At 39.6% G+C, this 8447-nt stretch overlaps 1 non-coding gene across 1 annotated transcript; it reads left to right on the top strand.

The window, feature by feature from the left end:
- The first annotated feature begins 7375 nt into the window (after positions 1–7375).
- Positions 7376–7502, top strand: LOC115031018 (small nucleolar RNA SNORA17). Its single transcript, XR_003836607.1, has one exon. It is a non-coding gene; the product is annotated as a small nucleolar RNA SNORA17 (small nucleolar RNA).
- The last annotated feature ends 945 nt before the right edge of the window (positions 7503–8447 follow it).

The raw sequence follows: 8447 nt of genomic DNA, 5'->3' as shown, positions 1-8447 counted from the left end.
GAAGACCATTAGAGAATGCCTTCATCTAAAGGAACTGCAACACTAAGATCCTCAGGGAAACCCAGCCTACATTCCTCTACAGCCCCTGCACTCATTCCAGTTCCTGACTCCACTTTATCCTTCCAGCCTTGTGTGCAGTGCTGTCTGGACACCATGAGAAGGAGAAAGAAAGCAGAATATAGGAAACCACAGCTGAACCCCAACATATACACCATAGTTGTGGCCCAACATGGGGAATATCAGCTGATGAATACCACATTTAATGACTGCTTCTACTTTACTACAGATTGTAGGTAGGTTTTAATTGTTTATCTTGCTTTGATTTAATGTTAGTAAGTGATACCTATTGAGAAAATGACCCATTTCTTTTTCGATTTTCCAGTTTGGTGGCGTATAGGTTTTTAATGTTGTCTTTATGATTCCCTGGATTCACTTGGTGTCTGTTGTCAGTTCTCCTTTTTACTTTCTGAGTTTATTAATTTGGATAGTCTCTCCAAGCCTTTGGTTGGGATAAGGGTCTTTCTATCTAATCAACTCGTTATTTCACTGATCTTTATATTGTTTCTGTTTTATTGATTTTAGCCCTTAGTTTGATAATTTCTTAATTTCCTGCTGTCTACTGCTCTTTGGTATGCTTACTTCTTTTTGATCTAAAGCTTTCAGGTATACTGTTAAGTAGTATAAAATTTCCCTAATTTTTTTTTAAGAAGGCACTTTGTGCTTTGACCCTTCCTTTCTCTGAGCACTGCTTTTACTGTGTCTAAGTTTGGGTATATTGTGTCTTCACTTTCATTGAAATCTACAAAATCTTTAATTTCTTTATTTCTGTCTTGACTCATTTTTCTTTGAGTAGAGAGTTGTCCAGTTCCCATGAGTTTGTAACATTGTGTTGTTTCTATTGTTGATATCCAGCTTTAATCCATGAGAGGATGCAGGGAGTTATTTCAATTTTCTTGAATTTATTGAGACTTGTTATGTGTCAAGTAAGTTGCCAAATTTGGAAAAAGTTCTATGAGGTCCTGAGAAAAAGTTATATTTTTTGGTTTTGGGTGAAATGTTTCTGTTAGGTTCATTTGGTTTATAACATCAGTTAACTCCAACATTTCTCTGTTTAATTTTCATCTGGATGACATGTCCATTAGAGAGAGTGGGGTACTGAAATCTGCCACTATCAGTGTGTGAAGGTCAGTGTGTAATTTAAACTGCAATAGTGTTTGTTTTACAAAGTGGGGGCACCCTTGTGTTTGGTGCATAAATATTAAACAATGAAGTGCTATCTTGGTGGGTTTTACCATAAAGTAATCTATAGTATCCTTCTCCATCCTTTTTGATTACTTTGATTTGAAGTCTATTGTGTTGGATACTAAAATGGCTATTTCAATTTTCTTCTTAAGGCCATTTTCGTGACATATATTTTTCCAACTCCTTTTCCTGAGGTAATGTCTATCTTTGATATTCAGGTGTGTTTCTTGTATGTAACAGAAGGATGAGCCCCTTCTATATCCATTCTGTTAATCTGTGTCTTTTTATTGAGACCATTGACATTGAGAGTTACCAATGACCAATAATTATTAATTCCTGTTATTTTGTTGTTGGTGGTGGTGGTGATAGGGCATGAGTGTATGTGTGTGTTTGTTTCCCTTATTTTGGTTTTCCTGGTATCTATTATATTTATTTTCCCCGTATTCGTGTGAGTATTTAACCTGTTTAGTTTGGAATTTTCCTTCTATCACTTTCTGTATGGCTGGGCATAGAGATGATACATATCATTTCAATTCATCTTTATCATAGAATATCTTATTTTCCTTATCTATGGTGATTGAAGATTTTGATGGATATAGTAGTCTGAGTTAGCATCCGTGGTCTCTTAGATTGCAACACATCTATTCTAGCCTTCCTGGTCTTTAGAGTTTCCATTGAGAATTTGAATGTATGTTACTCTGTCTTTTTCCTATGCGCTTTTAATACACTTTCTTTGTTCTATATATTTACTGACTTATTATGTGGTAAGAGTAGTTTCTTTTCTGGTCCAATTTATTTTTGTGTTCTGTAAGCTTCTTGTACTTTTATAGGCCTCTCCTTTTTAAGGTTAGGACAATTTTCTTCTATCATTCTGTTGAAAATATTTTCTGGACTTTTGAGTTGGAATTCTTCTCCTTCATCTATTCCTATTATATGTAGGCTTGTTTTTTTTTTGTTTGTTTGTTTTTTTTTTATGGTGTCCCAGATTTCCTGGATGCTTTGTGTCAGACATTTTTAGATTTTGCAATTTCTTTGACCAATTTATCCATTTCTTTGATTGTGTCTTCAATGCCTGAGATTCTTTCTTTTATTTCTTGTATTCTGTTAATGAATTTTGCCTTTCTTGGGCCTGTCTACATGCCTACACTTTTCATTTTTTGTTTTGTTTGTTTGTTTGTTTGTTGTGCTTCAACTATGATGGAATATTCAAGGCCTGCAGTGGTAGGATAGATGGAGACATACTACTCTGGCTATTGTTGATTGTGTTCTTATGCTGGTGTCTAGGTTTGGGTTGATTAGAGTTTTAGGTGATTATTATTTGTAGATTTGCCTCTGTTGGGTGGTGTTTGTTCCTTGGTTTTCATTTCTTCTCTGGATTTTTAGAGACTGTGTTGGATGTGTATTGGATATTTTAGTGACCTGCTCTACTGATGTGTTCAAAGGAAATGATCTCTAGAACTGGAGGCTCGTCTTCAGACAGGGGGTCTGTGGTTGAGCAAGAGGTGTCCACCCCAGTGGGAGATTGAGACAGTGTGGGGAGCAATAGGCAGTGGGCAACGGCCTGTGGCATCCTCAGGAGGCTGGATGGGTGGAAAGAGAAACTACAGCTGATGTTCTGTTGCAGTTCTAGGGGTCTCAGGTAAGAAAGAGACTGGGAGAGAAGGATTCCAGCAGCCTATCTTGTCTTCTGGAAGGTATGTCCTGTGGCTGATGGGGGGGGGCATTGCCTGACATTTATGTTATTTTAATATAATGATGTATATCAATTCTTTGGAATTTTTATGCAATGTATTTTGATACAAATCAACACTTATTACTCATCATAACCCCTATTTAATTTACCCTAAACTCCATATTTCCCACTCTTTTCCAACTCTATTTTTTTATTATTATACCTTTTCATAATCCACAGAATTTAATTTGTCCTGACTATATATGCCTGGGTATGGGACCATTCACTGGAGCAAGATCTACACACCAGAGACAATACTTTAAAAAGAAATGGACTCTTCCTTCTCATCAATAATCTATTGTCAAATAGTACTTAGCTAGGGCTATGGACTTGTGAACTGCCCCTGCCTCCAGTACTGGAATGTTGAGTTGCTTGGTTTTGTGCTTGTTTGACTTTGATCTCCAGAACTCAAATTTAAAATCCAGGTGTAGTATCAAATTCACGTAATATAATTTCAAAGACAGGAAGATAGACAGGGCTTGTGAAGGAAGCCACTGTCTCTATGTGTTTTGAGTGCTATGGTCCTTTCCCATCAGGTACTATTTCACTCCAGTGTCCCCAGCCTATGGCTCTTATAATGCTTCTACTCATTCTTCTATACTGGTTCATGATCCTTGGGCATGGGGAATGATGAAGATACCCCATATGTAGTTGAGCATTACAATTATTTTCTGCATTTTGACCAGGTGTAAGTTTCTATATTAATTCTATATTAACATTATCTGTTGCACAAAACAAACAAACAAAAAACATCAACAAAACAAAACTCTGCTGAGGTCAGAGAGCTGCACTAATCTCTGTGCAGAGATATAATTTATCTATACACAGGTGATTTGATGCTGTATTGATTTAGCCAAATAATATTAGTAGATTCACTATAGGTGCTGTCTTAGTTAGGGTTTTTCTGTTGTGAACAGACACCATGACCAAGCCAAGTCTTATAAAAACAACATTTAATTGGGGCTGGCTTACAGATTCAGAGGTTCAGTCCATTATCATCAAGGTAGGAGCATGGCAGTATTCAGGCAGGCATGACACAGGCTGAGCTGAGAGTTCTACATCTTCATCCAAAGGCTGTTAGTGGAAGACTGACTTCCAGGCAACTAGGGCGAGGATCTTATGCTCACACCCACAGTGACACACCTACTCCAACCAGGTCACACTTATTCCAACAAGGCCACACCTCCAAATGGTGCTACTCCCTGGTCCAAGAATATACAAACCATCACAGGTGCCTCTGAGTTCTTCAACCATGAATCCCTGGCCAAATTACCCGGCATGAATTTCCCCCTGTAAAATAGGCTTTAAGTGCTCAAGTTAGAAGTTATGGGTTGGAAATAAAAAACCCAGATCTAATTGTGAGATATCTATTTCTCCTGGAGTTGTTTGTTATGATGCCCTGGAAACCCTTGAAGTAAAGTAAGCTATTGCTATAGCTCTTGAATTTCCACCAGAAATTGATGGTCTGACACACTGTTGAAGAAATCACAAACTTTAATCTTGGGACATAGAAAAATCAAGTTGCTGCTGACCAAAAATATTTCTTCCTCGTGACTAGCTTTCACTGTACTAGAAGGTCCTATGTTGGCTACTAGTAGATAACTATCAACAATCTTACCCAGTTGTGAAACCCATGGACTGTCGTAATGACTGACATACCAAGATAGATGCATAAATACAGAGAATCATGAATGTCATGGGGGTAACTGACTGCTTTCTGATTAGATTAATGATTTAATAGGTTATAATTATTTTTACTTAAACATAATTCTATATAGAATTTATTTTGATTTAGGAATTTATTTTAATGTAATGAGCAGCTTCTAAACCTAAAACCAATTTTGGAATTATCTCTCCTTGCACAATTGATATGGAAGCAAGAATAATGGAAACCATAGAGCTAATAAACTTTATGTCATGACCTTTTGCTGCCTAGTCCACTAGGTCATAGATCCCACATTGTTGAATCCTCAGTTGTAGCATAGCTCCAAAGCTTCACTTATTCAAAAACACCCTTTTCCCTGAGAACATGTGTGGGGCTGTGAGAGGCAGCCTGTTCTGGTTGAATGAGGCTTGTTCCGGAGATCTAGTAGAAAACTCTACAAGGGACGGAGCAGTGAACCACGTTCCCAGAGACAGGTGCCTGACACCACAGAGCCCCCAACTCCATAATTCTGTGACTATCAATCATGCAGACAAAGCCCCAAGCTCCTGTCATTCTAGCTAGACTCTGCCAGGTGTGCTCCTCCCCAGAGTTACCTGGCAACCACAAGGTAGCCCCGCTCACTATAAAAGGAGCTCCTTGGCCCCTCCTCACTCTTTTTAAGCTCTCACCTTTTTTACTCTCTACTCTCCTTCTCTCTCTCCCTTACCCACTCTCCCTCTTTCTACCTTCTCTCTTTCTCCCTGCCTTTCTTACAGTAAAGCTCTAAAACCATAGACTGTCTCTGATCAAGGCTCGCCATGCTTGAATGATGGGCTAGGCTTTCTCCTAAAGATCCACATTTAACCTCCCGCCAGAAGGCCTTCCTGTGCTCCAGTCACTGACCGGACCAAGGGCTCTCGCCTGCATGGGAACCACCCAGTGCCCCCTCTTTCCCTGTCCTGTCTTCCCTTCATCTCTCTTCCCTTCGGCTCTGGGGATAACTGAGCTGCCCCTGGGGCCCCCATTTTGTTCTCAGCTCTTCCGCGGTGTACAGCTGTGTCTGGGATGCCCCAGACTAAGAACCTGTTATCTTTGACCTCAGAGACCTTGGACTGCCCCTCGTCCACCCCCTGGCGGGCTGGGGTTCCATGGCTTCCCACAGCCAGACACCCACCCAGAGCCTTGTGGAAAGTGTGCAGCAGTCCTCCTGTGTTCACCAGCCCAGAGCACCAGAACTCTGGCATGTTGCAGGTTTTCTCCCACTCTCTTTATTCTGCCATGCCCAGTGCCCTACAAGTATGTGTTTCTATTAGGCCTTTCTATGTGATCACTGCTTACTCTACAAGAGTAAGACTGATAAAAGAGGGTAGACTTTAGACTGGAGCTGAGATAAATTGAATGCTTTAGGGAATGGCCTGAAATCAATGTAAAGTATGTGAAATAAACTGGACCAACTGGAATCGAGAGGGAAGTCCTGAGTCTGCAATACACCCAGGATAAAATATGTCAAATTTAGTGATTGACTCAATGTAGGAGACAGAAAGAGAATTCAAGAACAATTCACATTTTTATTTGATAGATAGATGATAGATAGATAGATAGATAGATAGATGATGATAGATAGATAGATAGATAGATAGATAGATAGATAGATAGATAGATAATATCACCATCAACTGAAGGTGATTGAAAGGATAAGTTGTATTTTAAGGAAAAGAGGAAGTGCGTTTTACTTTTGACAAAAAAAATAAGTGCCTGTATTGTGGGCAATTTTATGTGACTTTAAGAAATAAATAGAAAAAAAAAATAAGAGAGACAAAAATGGAACTTTGTTGAACACCAGCACTCAGAACAGATTGTCCACATCATCAACAACAACAACAAAAAACCTATAGAAGAAATTGGCTAACATTGTCAGCCAAGTGCCTAATAGACTCAGATACAGCCAAGAAGAGTAATGCCAAGAGGAACATAGGCTATAGACTGAGATTTCGATGTCACTGGGGATTTCTGTCAGAGTAAATTTAACAGAGTAATGTGGACTCTAGATTGCAGCTTAACTCTGCATAGAGGGGTGATGTTGATGAAGCAGCAGAAAGTTCATTGTTATAAAGTCTGAAAAAGAAACAAATGAATGGCATCTCAATGAGAATGAGCAATCTGAAACTTTCTTAAGATAGCAAGGTATTTGATGATTGCAAAGAAGTTACATCGATGTAATGAAAAATATAGCTTGTTCTTATGAAAGATTAAAAAAGGACTCAGAAACATCAGAAACATAATAGTATGGAAGGCTTGGCTTCATCTAATAGAGATGTCCAATGACTAAAAGGTACAAAAACAAGATTATAGCATAATTAGTAAACTGAAAGATTAAGAAAATAATTTTAATGTTCTTGATATTCATAATTAAATAAGTAAATTGATATATTAAAAATTAAATGCTGGTGTGGTATCAGATGCCTAAGAAGATCTGTAAAACAGAGTAACATCTATCTGACAAAGACCATGTTAAAAGCATTTATCATCAGTTCTGAGAACCTAGTTGACAATAGAAACTAAACATTTTTATTCCAATTAATTCTGTTGTGATTTTAGTACAAAAGGTAGAGTTTGGTGCTATTTATTTTGTATTTTTAGGGAGGGTAACTGTGTAGAAAAGTCTATCATACTTGTAAGATAAATATTATAGGAAAAGTAAAACACAAGGTAAAACAAAACCAGTAATGCTAAGCTAAAATTAAATAAAGCCTTCACCTGCACCTTCAAGTGTTACAGGTGTGGCTGCTGTGTTACATGTGAGTCAGTGGTTGCAAAGGAGAAAGAGGCTATGTTTACACTCAGTGGTCCTATGAACATCTGAGGGATTAGTGGTCTAGCAGCCCCTGAAAAAGAAAACCAAAACCAATCAATCAATCAATCAATCAATCAATCAATCAATCATCAATCAATCTGAGACAACCACCAGGTTGGCACCGGGGTGCCTGGACAAGGAGCTATCTTGAGACAACTACCACTTCAGTGCCAGGCAGGCCTGGATGGACTCCCAGGATGGGGACCAAGTTGGACATGAAAAGAAGCCTGCCTGGAATCTCATCCTTTTCAGGCTGGCATGAGCCTAAGATAAACACATTCACAAAGGGCCACAATGGCAGGCTGGGTGAAGAGTGAGCCCTAGACAACTACCAGACCAGCACCATGAGGCCTGGACAGGGACCAAGACTGAGATCAACAGTCCAGTGCTGCATAGACTTGTAGGTGCATACCATACCTAAGTTGACCCTTACCTGGTGTCATAATGCAAGGGCGGGATATAACACTCCTAAGACCACTCCTGAGATTATGATGGACACTCAGAGACCCTGGGTGCCACTTAGAGGAACAAGTAAGTGGTGGAGAAACAGAAAAGAAAGAGAAACAGCAGGATGTGGGCACAATGAAGAAAGGCAGAGCTGGAGACTTGAAGGTAGTAAGGAACAACCTAATGAATGTAACCAGTGATGGCAACTAGGACCATGGTGGGGTCCTGGTCTGTGCTGCCACTGGGTCCATGTCTGAGTACAGGAACCAGCAGCAGGAGTCAAATGTCTCTGGTCTTTGATGAAGCCCAGGGACATGTTGATGTGTGAAGGCTGTGAAGAACGGGCCACACCTTTCTCCTGATCATCGTGGGAGAGGTGACCATGGGGACATGAGAGGAGGAGGGCTGACCCCTCCTCTAGCCAACCGCTGTCCTCAAGAGACTGGCCAGAGTTGCAGGCAAGTTGCCTTGAGGATACAGGCATGGGAAAACTGGTGCTACCACTTCTCTCCAATGTGGAGATGTGG

Source organism: Mus caroli, unplaced genomic scaffold (genome assembly GCF_978045245.1).
Source record: "Mus caroli unplaced genomic scaffold, Mus_caroli_1 scaffold_6, whole genome shotgun sequence".
Taxonomy (NCBI): domain Eukaryota; kingdom Metazoa; phylum Chordata; class Mammalia; order Rodentia; family Muridae; genus Mus; species Mus caroli.
Note: the sequence above shows the minus strand (reverse complement) of the source record. Positions and strands in the feature narration are given on the sequence as shown.